Source organism: Erythranthe guttata, chromosome 3 (assembly GCF_056151865.1).
Source record: "Erythranthe guttata isolate IM_541 chromosome 3, IM_541, whole genome shotgun sequence".
NCBI lineage: Eukaryota > Viridiplantae > Streptophyta > Magnoliopsida > Lamiales > Phrymaceae > Erythranthe > Erythranthe guttata.
This window is the reverse complement of record NC_142535.1, coordinates 4,492,341-4,505,658: the sequence shown is the minus strand read 5'-3', so window position 1 is coordinate 4,505,658 and position 13,318 is coordinate 4,492,341. Positions and strand designations below refer to the sequence as shown.

Genomic DNA, 13,318 nt, shown 5'->3' with positions numbered 1-13,318 from the left:
TTATGGTTTCGCAAACTCAAAGAGTGTTACTTCTCTCTTTATTTATACTACGGGGGCGAGAATCATGTACTTGCTTGTGTACGTGGATGATATAGTTATCACCGGCAATCATCCATCTACAATTTCTACCTTCACTACTCGGCTCTCTAATCGGTTTTCTCTTAAGGATCTCGGGAATCTCAGCTATTTCTTAGGAGTTGAAACATCTCGAACCTCCCGGGGCATGTTCCTATCTCAACAAAAATATATTAGTGATCTTCTTAGACGCACTAATATGCATGAAGCCAAAGAAGTCCACACTCCATTGTCTCCTTCTGAGACACTCAAACTTGACGACAGCTCCTCTAGCCATGATCCAAAAGAGTATCGCCAAGTGCTTGGTTCACTTCAATACCTCTCTCTTACCAGACCGGATGTTAGTTATGCAGTCAATAAGCTAGCTCAATTTATGCATCGACCAACCGAGAATCATTGGCTTGCGGTTAAACGAGTTCTTCGATATCTAAAGGGCACGTCCCATTATGGTTTTTTCATTGCTGCCAGCTCTCCTCTAGCACTTCATGCTTTTGCCGATGCAGACTGGGCTGGTGATGCCGACACCCGACACTCAACATCAGCCTATGTTGTCTTCCTCGGCTCAAATCCCATTAGTTGGAGCTCCAAGAAACAATCGACCATTGCACGGTCATCCACCAAGGCAGAATATCGTGCCATAGTTGCTGCCACTGCTGAAGTAATGTGGATCACGAATTTAATTCGTCAACTATCTCTCTCCTTACAAGCTGCTCCAACAATTTATTGTGATAACATTGGAGCTACTTACTTATGCTCCAATCCTGTTTTCCATTCACGAATGAAGCACATTTCAATCGACTTTCATTTTGTACGTGATCAAGTTTCTCAAAAAAGGCTTCGCATCTCCCATGTTCATACAACAGACCAGCTTGCGGCTCCCTTACAAAACCTCTTTCTCGGAAGTTGTTTCTAATTCATCGGTCCAAGCTTAGTGTCCTTCCCGGACCCTTGCGCTTGCGGGGGCATGATAGAGCACAAAATCAAGAACATAATATTCCTTGATAGAGCATAATCAGTAATGACATAATTCTCTCCCCATTACAGTAATTACATTGATTTAGTTTCCTATTGTACAAACTAGATTAGTGGGACTCTTTTGTATATATTATGTACAATATCATTCTTAATAATATATAATGAACATTACAGCAAATCTCTTTAATAAGCATATGATGGAGATGAGAAATAGCCCTCAAAATACCCCACAAAAGTAATCAATTTTTTATAACAAATTGTGAAGCATTCATCTCACCGAAAACAATAACAAGTTCAATTAATTTCATGTTACATGTCATAATAATACAGAGGAAACAACAACCGTAAAATCCGTATAAACATAATGATGACAATACCTAATAATGGCTTTTGAACTATAATTTACATATTATCACCATTAATTTTTTTTAACTAATGTAAACATAATGGTCCACACAGATGCGTTAGCCACGTACAGACAAGAGGTGATGGTGCTGTACAAATTGGCAGATCATGTGATTGTGTTTTGTGGTTTATATGAAAGTTTTGAACTCCAAATAGTACACGTTGGATATATTAATTGACTGGAGAAATTTATTCTGACATTATGATACGAACCCCGTAGAACTTGTTACGGGACCCAATAATCTTATGCGGAAGCAAGAACGGAACGTCCAAAAAATAAAGGATTCCATTGGCGGAATTCGGAATATTGACCCCGTAGCTATAGAGAGCTAGACATCAATATTATCAAGGTGGAAGTATTGACCCCGTGATTATAATGAATCAGAAACCAATACTATATTGCTAAGAATAATTCACAAGAATCCACTCGCAAAATATCCCGAAGAGTTGTTGAAGAACAACGAAGGAGAATTTTAATCTCTCAAAATAATACTTAAAAATGTCCAAATAATAATGACCTAAAACAACCTATTTATAAGTGTCAAAGAGACATAATCTAACAAGGAAAATAAATCATAACTTATCTATTATAAGGAAATAACGAAATAAACTAAATCTAGTCCAAATCGGACTCTATATAACAAGAAATAAATTGTCCAATAATAAAATACGAAAATTAATAATAATCATCTTTTCCATGTCACGTCTTCTTCGTCTGGATGACTAGACGGGCTCAAGTCCTTGAGCTCGGCTTGCTTCACAATCTGGCCCGAATAATTCGCTCCAATTAAGCTCAGCTGGGATCGAACTAGACTTCGTCAATTCTTCCTTTTGGAGCTTGTGTTCTACTAAGTTAAGCATGGCTGCTTCAATGCGCTTGGCCCGAGCTCGGGTAATTGGTCCTCTTGGTACATGCAGCTCGTCCAAGTCACCAACTCCTTCATCCAGCTCGGCACTACCTCGCGTAATTGGATGGATCGTATCATCCTCCCCCTCTTGAAAATGATTCGTCCTCGAATCTGAACCTACATCAAACGGAGATAGGTCAGAAACATTAAATGTCGAACTAACTTGAGACTCACTTGGAAGGTCGATCTTATAGGCATTATCGTTAATCTTCTCCAGCACTTGGAAAGGTCCATCTCCTCGTGGCTTAAGTTTTGAACTCCGCTCATTGGGAAACCTTTCCTTTCGAAATTGAACCCAAACCCAATCTCCTTGCTGAAAGGTAAGGTGCTTTCGCCTCTTATTAGCTCGGTTCGCAACTTGGTCATTCTTTTTCACAATGTGCTCGCGTGCTTCTTCATGGATTTTCTTCACTAACTCAGCCTTACGGTTCCCATCTAGACTAGAAATCTCATTAACAGGTAAAGGCAACAAATCCAAAGGAGTTAGCAGATTATTACCATAAACAATCTCAAAAGGTGAAAACTTTGTAGAAGAATGCACAGATCTATTATACGCGAACTCAATAAAATGAATACATTCCTCCCATGACTTCAGGTTTCTTTTAAGAACAGCTCGCAATAACATACCTAAAGTTCGATTAACTACATCGGTTTGACCATCGGTTTGTGGATGACAAGTAGTAGAAAAGAGTAAAGTCGTACCTAACTTACCCCACAAAACACGCCAAAAATGACTAAGGAATTTAACATCCCTATCACTAACAATAGTACGAGGTACCCCATGTGTTAGGTGCTAAATACCAACACGCAAGTGCACGTATCGCAAACAAGTAGTAAAGTGGACTCGTGAGAGTCCGATGTCGATCCCACAGGGAATACGCAAATTACCTAATCCTAAGTACCAAATTTTAACAATTATAATTTTATCCAGCCTACGCAGGGTTGTCAAATTAATTAACTAAATAAATTAAACTAATTAAGAAAGCAATTAAACACGAGAAAATATCAATATAAAACGGATCTAGGATTTTATCTTCCCCCTATGCGATAATTCTTCACCCAATTAATCTCCTATCATGCAAGTTACGATTCCCGATTATTAACCCTTGACACGAAATTACTCATAACCAGCTGTCGCGTGTATTATAAGTCTATTATTCATAAAAGATTAACTATATGTCTAGTATGAATAAAGCATTAAATAACAAGTCTCGAAAACGGCTACCTAAGGTATTATCTGTATGTCTACGATAATACATGCAATCAACACACACATTCGGTGAAAACTACTCGAAGGCTCTTCTATCCATGTTCTAATTATTAAAACAATCTGTCAATCAATTCTAACAATAACACATAGCAACATAAATTAGCTATGTTCATGCGCTAAATAAGATCAAAATAGAAGAAATAATCGAAGAATTAAACTTGCATAAAAGTAGAAAAATAGGTTCGAATCACCACATAGGGTTCTAACAAAACCCTAGAATAAAAACTTAGCTACTCATGTTCTTAGCGAAAAGCATAATAAAAATACGAAAAAACATAAAAGCTATGAATAAAAATAAAAGAGGAGAACTATGATGAAGATTCGTCAAGTCTTCGTCTTCGTTCTTGTGCTTCTTGATCGCGTGTAGAAAGATGAAAGATAAAAGATAAAAGATAAAAGATAAAAGATAAAAGATGGATTCCTAATTGTGTGCTTTTTGGCCTTTAAATAGGGTGCAAAAATATAAAAGGGCGGTTTCCTTGTGTAATTAAAATTCCTTCACTGCGCCACTTCGTTCATCCGGACGGCCGTGCGAGAATTCCTTCTTAAATCCGGACGGCCGTCCGGTCTTTAATTCCTCAGAGTTCTGATTTTTTCACTTTTGGCCCACTTTTTCTCCGAATTTGCAGTTTTCACCCCATAAGTTGCCAATTCTTCAATTTGCACCTAAAACACAAATAATACCCATTTTAAGCACCAATTGTCGTAAAAACACATCCAAAGTCCCAATTAGAAGGTATGATTAAGTGTAAAAATATACACTTAACACCATGCAATCGCACTACTTCGCTAAAGAATAAATTTGATACATGCGTAGAATCATCAGTTTTATGACATGGAATGAAGTGTGCCATTTTAGAAAAACGATCTACCACAACAAAAATAGCATCTCGACCTCTACTAGACCTCGGCAACCCTAAAACAAAATCCATCGATACATCGGTCCAAGGGTGAGTAGGAACAGGTAATGGCATATATAATCCATGTGGTTTAACCCTAGATTTAGCTCGCCTACATGTTAGACACTTCGAACAAATCCTCTCAACATCTCGCTTCATACGCGGCCAAAAGAAATGTTCTTTTAAAATATCTAATAATGTTTTAGAAACACCAAAATGTCCCATTAAACCACCTCCATGTGATTCTCGCACAAGTAATTCACGAAGCGAACAATTAGGCATGCAAAGTTTGTTTTCCCTAAACAAATAATCATCATGCTTGTAGAATTTTTCAAAAGTTCCTCTTTGACATGCTGCAAATATAGTAGCAAAATCATGATCGTTCACGTACAGCTCCTTAACACGCTCAAAACCTAAGAATTTAGAACTAAGGGTCGACACGAGAACATACCTGCGAGATAGTGCATCAGCTACGACATTATCTTTACCTTGTTTGTACTGTATCACAAAAGGAAACATCTCGATAAACTCCACGCACCGAGCATGTCTTCGGTTCAGCTTGCCTTGGCCCTTAAGATGTTTTAGTGATTCGTGATCTGTGTGTATAACAAATTCCTTAGACCACAAGTAATGTTGCCAAGTCTCCAAAGCTCGCACCAACGCGTAGAGCTCTTTGTCATAGGTCGAGTATTTCAAGGTTGCGCCATTGAGCTTCTCGCTGAAATAAGCGATAGGTCGCTTGTCTTGCATAAGCACTGCACCAATACCAATTCTAGAAGCATCACATTCGATTTCAAAAGTTTTAGAAAAGTCTGGTAAAAGTAATAAAGGAGCGGAACTTAGCTTATCTTTCAAAGTGTGAAATGCATTCTCTTGCGCCTCGCCCCACTTGAAGCCAACCTCCTTCTTGATCACCTCGGTCAAAGGTGCTGCAATTGTGCTGAAGTTCGGTACAAATCTCCTATAGAATCCCGCTAGGCCATGGAAGCTTCGCACCTCGGATGCGTTCTTGGGTGTTGGCCATTCACGAATTGCTTTAACATTTTCCTCGTCCACTTCAACGCCCCTAGAACTCACAACAAAACCAAGGAAAACTATCCTATCTAGGCAGAAATCACATTTCTTTAAATTAGCATATAATTGTTCTCGCCGTAAGGACTCTAAGACACACCTCAAATGCTCAACATGATCATGCAAATTATTGCTATATACTAAGATATCATCAAAGTAAACGACAACAAATTTTCCTATGTAAGATCGCAGAACATGATTCATAAGTCGCATAAACGTACTTGGTGCATTAGTTAAACCAAAAGGCATCACTAACCATTCATACAATCCGTGCTTAGTTTTAAATGCAGTTTTCCACTCATCTCCCTCTTTCATGCGAATTTGGTGATAACCACTTTTCAAATCAATTTTAGAGAAGATAATGGAACCATGTGGTTCATCTAACATGTCATCTAATCGAGGAATGGGGTGTCGATACTTTACCGTAATTTTGTTGATGGCTCGACAATCAACACACATTCTCCAACTCCCATCCTTCTTTGGTACTAGTAAAACCGGCACTGCACAAGGACTCATGCTTTCTCGAACATGTCCTTTAGCTAACAGGTCGTCCACTTGCCGTTGTAACTCCTTCGTCTCCTCGGGACTACTTCGGTAAGCTGGTCTATTTGGAATTTGGGACCCTGGAATAAAATCAATTTGGTGCTCGATCCCTCGAATTGGTGGCAACCCCGTTGGCATCTCGTCCGGAAAGACATCATCAAACTCCTGCAAAAGAGAAATAACAATACTAGGCAAAGAAGAATTAAGGTTAGCCTTAGAAAAATAGGACTCCCTAAACACTAACAACATCATTGTTCTTTCACCCTTACATGCACTCTTAATCTCTCTTTCTTTTGCATAAACACTCACTTTTCTCTCATCTCTCTTTATTAAGTCTGCACTCTCTTCTTTTTCTTTTCTCACTTCCGCTAAACTCTCTTGTTTTACCTCTCCACTACTACTAACACGTTCAATCTCATTTTTTTTTGAACTTGCAGCAATGGACTTCTTGATCTGGTTTTGCTCCTCAAACACCTGACGAGGTGGTAAAGGTGCAAGTGTGATTCGCCTGCCATCCTTAGGAAAAGTGTAGCGATTTTTGTAACCATCATGGACTGTTCGTCGATCAAATTGTCAAGGTCGCCCAAGTAAGATATGACTTGCTTGCATGGGCACAACATCGCACATCACCTCATCATTGTATTGTCCAATACTAAAGGAAATCAGTACTTGTTTTGTCACTCTCAACTCGCCACTTTCATTCAGCCACTGAAGTTTGTAAGGTCTCGGATGTTTGGTGACTTGTAGCCCTAGCTTGTCTACCATTAGCTTGCTCGCTACATTCACGCAACTTCCTCCATCAATTATCAATCCACATAATCGGTTTTGAACATGGCAGCGTGTATAGAAGATGTTCTCTCGCTGTATTACATCACCATCTTCTACAGCTTGCACGTGAAGAGTTCGAAGTACAACAAGTGTGAGTCCATCAACAGCTTGTACCACGTCACCTTCAATAGGTGTTGTTTTTGAAGTTGACTCGTCCTCCTCCTCGGACTCCAGCTCGCCATTATCCAATAAAATCATAGCACGCCTGTTAGGGCAGTCCATGGCGATATGACCTGCTCCATGACATCTATGGCATTTAATATCACGTGTTCGTTGTGGTTATGATGAATTATTACCTCTCTCAGGTGGTGCTCGGTTGATTGGATTTTCATTGGAAGGTTTCGTTGTCGATTTCTCCTCGGGTTTCGAAGTAGGATTCCATCGCGGTTTCCAGCTTGTAGTTCTCCCTCCTCGCTTAAGCTGCCTCTCAACTTTCATGGCCATATGAACGACCTCCTCAATCTCAACGTAGTGCTGCAACTCCACTACATTAGCGATCTCCCGGTTCAGCCCGCAAATAAATCTTGCCATCGTGGCCTCTCGATCCTCCTCAATATTGGCTCGAGTCATTGCAATCTCCATCTCCTTATGGTACTCCTCGACTGATTTAGTACCTTGCTTCAAGCTTTGCAATTTCAGATGTAAGTCTCTATAATAATGTGAGGGCACGAACCTCCTCGCTTAAGTTGCCTCTCAACTTTCATGGCCATATGAACGACATCCTCAATCTCAACGTAGTGCTGCAACTCCACTACATTAGCGATCTCCCGGTTCAGCCCGCAAATAAATCTTGCCATCGTGGCCTCTCGATCCTCCTCAATATTGGCTCGAGTCATTGCAATCTCCTTATCGTACTCCTCGACTGATTTAGTACCTTGCTTCAAGCTTTGCAATTTCAGATGTAAGTGTCTATAATAATGTGAGGGCACGAACCTCCGTCTCATAAGTGCCTTCATAGACCCCCAATCGACAATTGATGGTTCGCCGGTTCTGCGTCTAGTCACTACCAATTGATCCCACCAAATGATAGCATAATCGGTGAACGCTACAGCTGCAAGCTTCACCTTTTTTTTCTCCGAATAATTGTGGCAATCGAAAAGGATCTCAACCTTTCTTTCCCATTCTATGTATGCCTCGGGATCACTCTTCCCTTGGAAAGACGGTATACTCAATTTGATCGAGCTGAGGTTCGATCAACTTCATCTCTTTCTCGTCCCACATTACCTCGCCTTGGTATGTCAAATCTGCCACCTCTGTTCCCTTGTCCTCTATGCCATCGTCTAGAAGTATTAGACTCTGCCTCAGATTCTTCATCGAAGAATTGTTCATCGAACTCCAATTCGTCACGTTGGCGTACAACAAGTTGACGAATAGGTGGCCGCAGTTGTGGCGCCGGTGCAGGTCTTACCCTACTCAACTCATCGATTTGATTTTGCATCCTTTGAAGGGTTATATGCAGACGTTGGAAGTGCTGCTCCGTGGTTTCGTCCGTTTCATCACCACTCTCATTCCTTGACATGATGTTCGAACTGCAAAATATTGTTAAAGACAAAAAAAGATTTTCCTCACCACTCCCACACGTGTATCACTCAATATGATGTTCACTCAATGCACTCGTGTTTCACACAATTAGGATTTTACCCTCTTTTGATCTCACACTCTCTTGCCTTTTTCCACTCGTAAACTCCCTTCGAAGTTCTAAAGAAACTAATCGAGAAAATATTAAGTGGATTTTCGTTTTTTTATTCAAAGCTAAATAGTATTTTATCAATTCAGAAATTATGTGTAGGCAAATAAAAGGAATTTCGAATTTAATGGTAAAAGGAAACAAAAGGAATAAGAAACAAAGAAACAACGTGGAATTCAATTAGGAGAAAGGTAGACAGGGAAACAAGATATTCAAGGAGTTGCCCAAGTCTATTAAAACTCTATTTGTGTTGCCCAAATCTATTAAAACTCCTTACAAGGAATTTTCCTTGGTTGGATTTCGAATTTTGCTTCTTTTTTTTTATTTTTCTTTTTTGTTTTTTAACTAACAAACCCTAACGTGGGCTGGAAGTAACTTTAAAGAGAAGCACAATTCGAATTCTTCTTCTTTTTTTTTTTTTTTTGACGAAGACTCTAGAGAACACAATTCAAGAAAATATGAGATAGAGAAGACACAAATAATGGAAGAACGAAAACAAAACAAGGACACGAAAAAAAAAGGACAGGTGAAACCTTTTCTTGGAAATTGGCTCTGGTTACCAACTGATACGAACCCCGTAGAACTTGTTATGGGACCCAATAATCTTATGCGGAAGCAAGAACGGAACGTCCAAAAAATAAAGGATTCGATCGGCGGAATTCGGAATATTGACCTCGTAGCTATAGAGAGCTAGAAACCAATATTATCAAGGTGGAAGTATTGACCCCGTGATTATAATGAATCAGAAACCAATACTATATTGCTAAGAATAATTCACAACAATCCACTCGCAAAATATCCCGAAGAGTTGTTGAAGAACAACGAAGGAGAATTTTAATATCTCAAAATAATATTTAAAAACGTCCAAATAATAATGACCTAAAATAACCTATTTATAAGTGTCAAAGAGACCTAATCTAACAAGGAAAATAAATCCTAACTTATCTATTATAAGGAAATAACGAAATAAACTAAATCTAGTCCAAATCGAACTCTAAATAACAAGAAATAAATTGTCCAATAATAAAATACGAAAATTAATAATAATCATCTTTTCCAAGTCACGTCTTCTTCGGCTGGATGACTAGACGGGCTCAAGTCCTTGAGCTCGGCTTGCTTCACAATTTGGCCCGAATAATTCGCTCCAATTAAGCTCAGCTGGGATCGAACTAGACTTCGTCAATTCTTCCATTTGGAGCTTGTGTTCTACTAAGTTAAGCATGGCTTCTTCAATGCGCTTGGCCCGAGCTCGGGTAATTGGTCATCTTGGCACATGCAGCTCGTCCAAGTCATCAACTCCTTCATCCAGCTCGGCACTACCTCGCGTAATTGGATGGATCGTATCACATTATTGTTGGAATTGATCATCAACTCATCAAAATGAAGGCCTGAGATACAAAAGGAATCGAAGGAGTGCCACACATTCGTTTCAAGATTTGATGTGCCAAGCTGAAGAAGAACTTGGCACTAGTCCGTTGAACAATAACGCCAACTTGTCCGTCGGTGAATTCAGTCCATGAAAATATTGTAAACTAGTCGCAAATCATTCAGGCGTGAAAGATTCACACAGCCCGAACCAATAGCAAACACATCATCATAATTGTGCTTGGATTTTGATTTTATTCATCTTAGGGAATATGAGAATTGAGAAGAGGAATTGGGGAAATTGTACACGAATAGGGGATGATGGCTAGAAGAGGAATGAGATAAGGAAGAAGATTGTGTGGAAGAGGAAGCAGATAATGAATTGGGGTAAAATAGTTTTTTTTTTCTTTTTTTTTTTTTTAAATTTGCAATGGAAAAAAAAGACCTTCTAAATAGTATGTGCAATGGGCGTGTGTCCAATTCTAGCCATTTTGGCCTGAAAATGGGCAATGTGCCACAACTTATTGAGTTTCGGCGGGATCGGATTTTTTTATTGAGGTGGTAATCCGCAAAAACGGGCAAAGTTCAGGCGGTTTAATACTATTTACCCATAATTTTACTACGATAGCTTGCTATACCATTTGAGAAAGGACGCGGCTAGTCGCAATACTAATTTCGATAAGTGTAAGATCAAATTAAAGAAAGATCCTAAAAGATTCTATTTTATTAAGTATTAAAATGAAATGATATATATCCACAAGTTAAATTGTGTTTTGTTTGTTCATGCAAGACCAAATAACAAATAACTTGCAAACAAAAAATAAAATTAACCCCCCCCTCCCCCCAAATCCCCAACAATGACCTAAACCTAATCCATTACTAATTCCTTATTTTGTTCAACCTTCAAAAAAAAGAAAGGAAAAAAATTAAATTTGAAACTGGTTATTTTCGACATCAAGATGTCGAAAACCTATGCTTCAAATCGACATTTTAAGCATCGAACAAAAAGAATAGAAATCAACATCAATGATATGTTGAATTTTGCGAGCAAAAATCGACATTACAATGCCGGATTTGTAGCACCAAATTCGACATATCCAAATGCCGAATTTTGTGCTACAAATTCGACATTGTAATGTCGATTTTCACCAATGAAATTCGACTTTTTTTTCGGAAGCAATATCCTAGCTAAAATACATATATATACGGGTTTTTTCCACCGTAGAATCTTCCATTTTCAAAGTCTTCTCGCTCCATACTTGCCATCGTAGTAAGGTTTGTTGAGTTTTGAGGGTGTTGAATGTTTAGGTTTTGTGGGTTTATGGATGAGGAAGAAGAAAGGTTTTGGTGGGTTTGGAAGATGGAGAAGATGAGAGTTTGGTCTTGTGATTTTATAATAGAGTTTTTGTAGTTTTTGAGTTTTTAATATTGCATCATTTTGATTTTTCTATTTTTTTAACAAGTAAGAATATTATAATATTTATACATTAAAAAAATTAATTTGGTCTAACACTTTTTGAAATTAATTTTTTTTTTTAAATTTGTAACTATTTCTTCTAATTGTTGGTTTGAGATCTTCGGCTAGTGAACTTATTTCACTACTGCAACTTAACAATTTTGGCTTCACCTCGAAATGTGGAACATTTTTTTCTTTTCGAGATTGACTCATTAAATATGCTAAGAGCTCGAGCATACGATCAATTTTCAGCTCGACTAATTTTTCTAAAACCGGAGCATATGCGCAAGTTCGAGTCCTTACTCGTTGTGCCACCACTCGAACCTAAAATCATTTCTTTAAAATATAATTATTTGAAACCCATGTTCTTTAGTAATTCGAAAAGCCTACTTCAAAATATCATTTTTTATACTTTCCTTCTACAATCATAAACACGTGGTGATATATAGTCATATATAAGCTCCGTAGTTTTTTTTTTCTTCTAATGTATAGTAATTTTGATGATTGTTTTATTTGAAAAATCTATACATGTGATTTTTTGATTTAGGGTAAATTACAAACACCCTCCTGAGGTATGGTCAAATTACAAAAACACCCCTCTTGTTTGGTAATTTGAGGGGGGTTTTTGTAATTTGACCATACCTAGGGGGTGTTTGTAATTTACCCTTTGATTTATACTGTGGGATACAAGTTGTAACAACAAGATTGAAATTGATATTTTTTATTTAGGTGTGGATTGAGGTTTTTGTACACAATACATGATATTCGTTTTGTTAGATAACTGGTATAAATGATTCTACTACACTATATACGAGAATACTATTTTAGGTTAAAATTGTAAAAAAAAAACAAAACCGATAAATATAAAGAAAGAAGGGTAAATAGCATTTAACCTCCATGTGGTTTCACCATGTCGTAAATAGCATTTAACCCCCTTGTCATTTTTGTGACTTCTCTATGAAGTGGTTGAAGGGTTTTTCCTATTATAAAAATTGAAATTGAAAGAGGAATTTGATAGAATTGCTGATGCTTGAAGGGTTTTTCCCATTATGAAAATTGAAACTGAAAGAGGAATTTGATAGAATTGCTGATGCAGATGAATTTGATAGATGCAGATCACAAAGTTACTAATGCAAATAGGCGTGATTTATGTAATTGATGTTAATTTTGGAATGCAAACTACGCGAGATATTGATGCTGCTCAAATGTGGATTGGGCAACCCAAAAGTCTTTGACCTCGCAATAATAGAGAATGTCGAGAGGGACATTGCGACGTGTCTCGAGGTAATCGATTGATCCACTCGTTAATCCTACAAAACAATTTAAAATACTAGATGACACACTAGGATTGGCCCAGCGATTATCCTCTGACGCTCAAGTCAGAAACTATATAATATATGAGTCAATAATAATGATTAATTATCAAATTATTGTGTACCTTGTTATGTGAATTGAAACACATATTTATAGGTGGATGAGTAGATAGAACTTTTGTAAAAAACCAATGTGGGATAATGAGGTGTGGTTTATAAGTAAAAGGTGTTGATTGGGTCTTCATATTAACTTGGGCCTTTTGGGCCTAATCTCAATCAGACACATCATTAAGCCCCCACTTGCAAGTTGGATCACGGTCCCGTGGGCATACTTGAGAGTAATATATAAATACCAACCTGTACTTGTATGGTTTTTCCTTCTTTTTGAAATCTCTTTTTCGGGAATTGTGCTAGCGAGATTTAAAGATATTTATTATGTTCCGGTCCAAAGGTCCTTTTCTTCTGATTAATTGGCCTGAGCTTCGGGTTGACGTCGAGCCGATGGATAGCTTTAGGCGGGGGA

The 13,318-nt window shown here is 38.0% G+C and overlaps 1 pseudogene; it reads right to left on the bottom strand.

The window, feature by feature from the left end:
• Positions 1-2,178: 2,178 nt before the first annotated feature.
• On the bottom strand, positions 2,179-8,493 carry LOC148771587 (uncharacterized; annotated as a pseudogene).
• Positions 8,494-13,318: the final 4,825 nt, after the last annotated feature.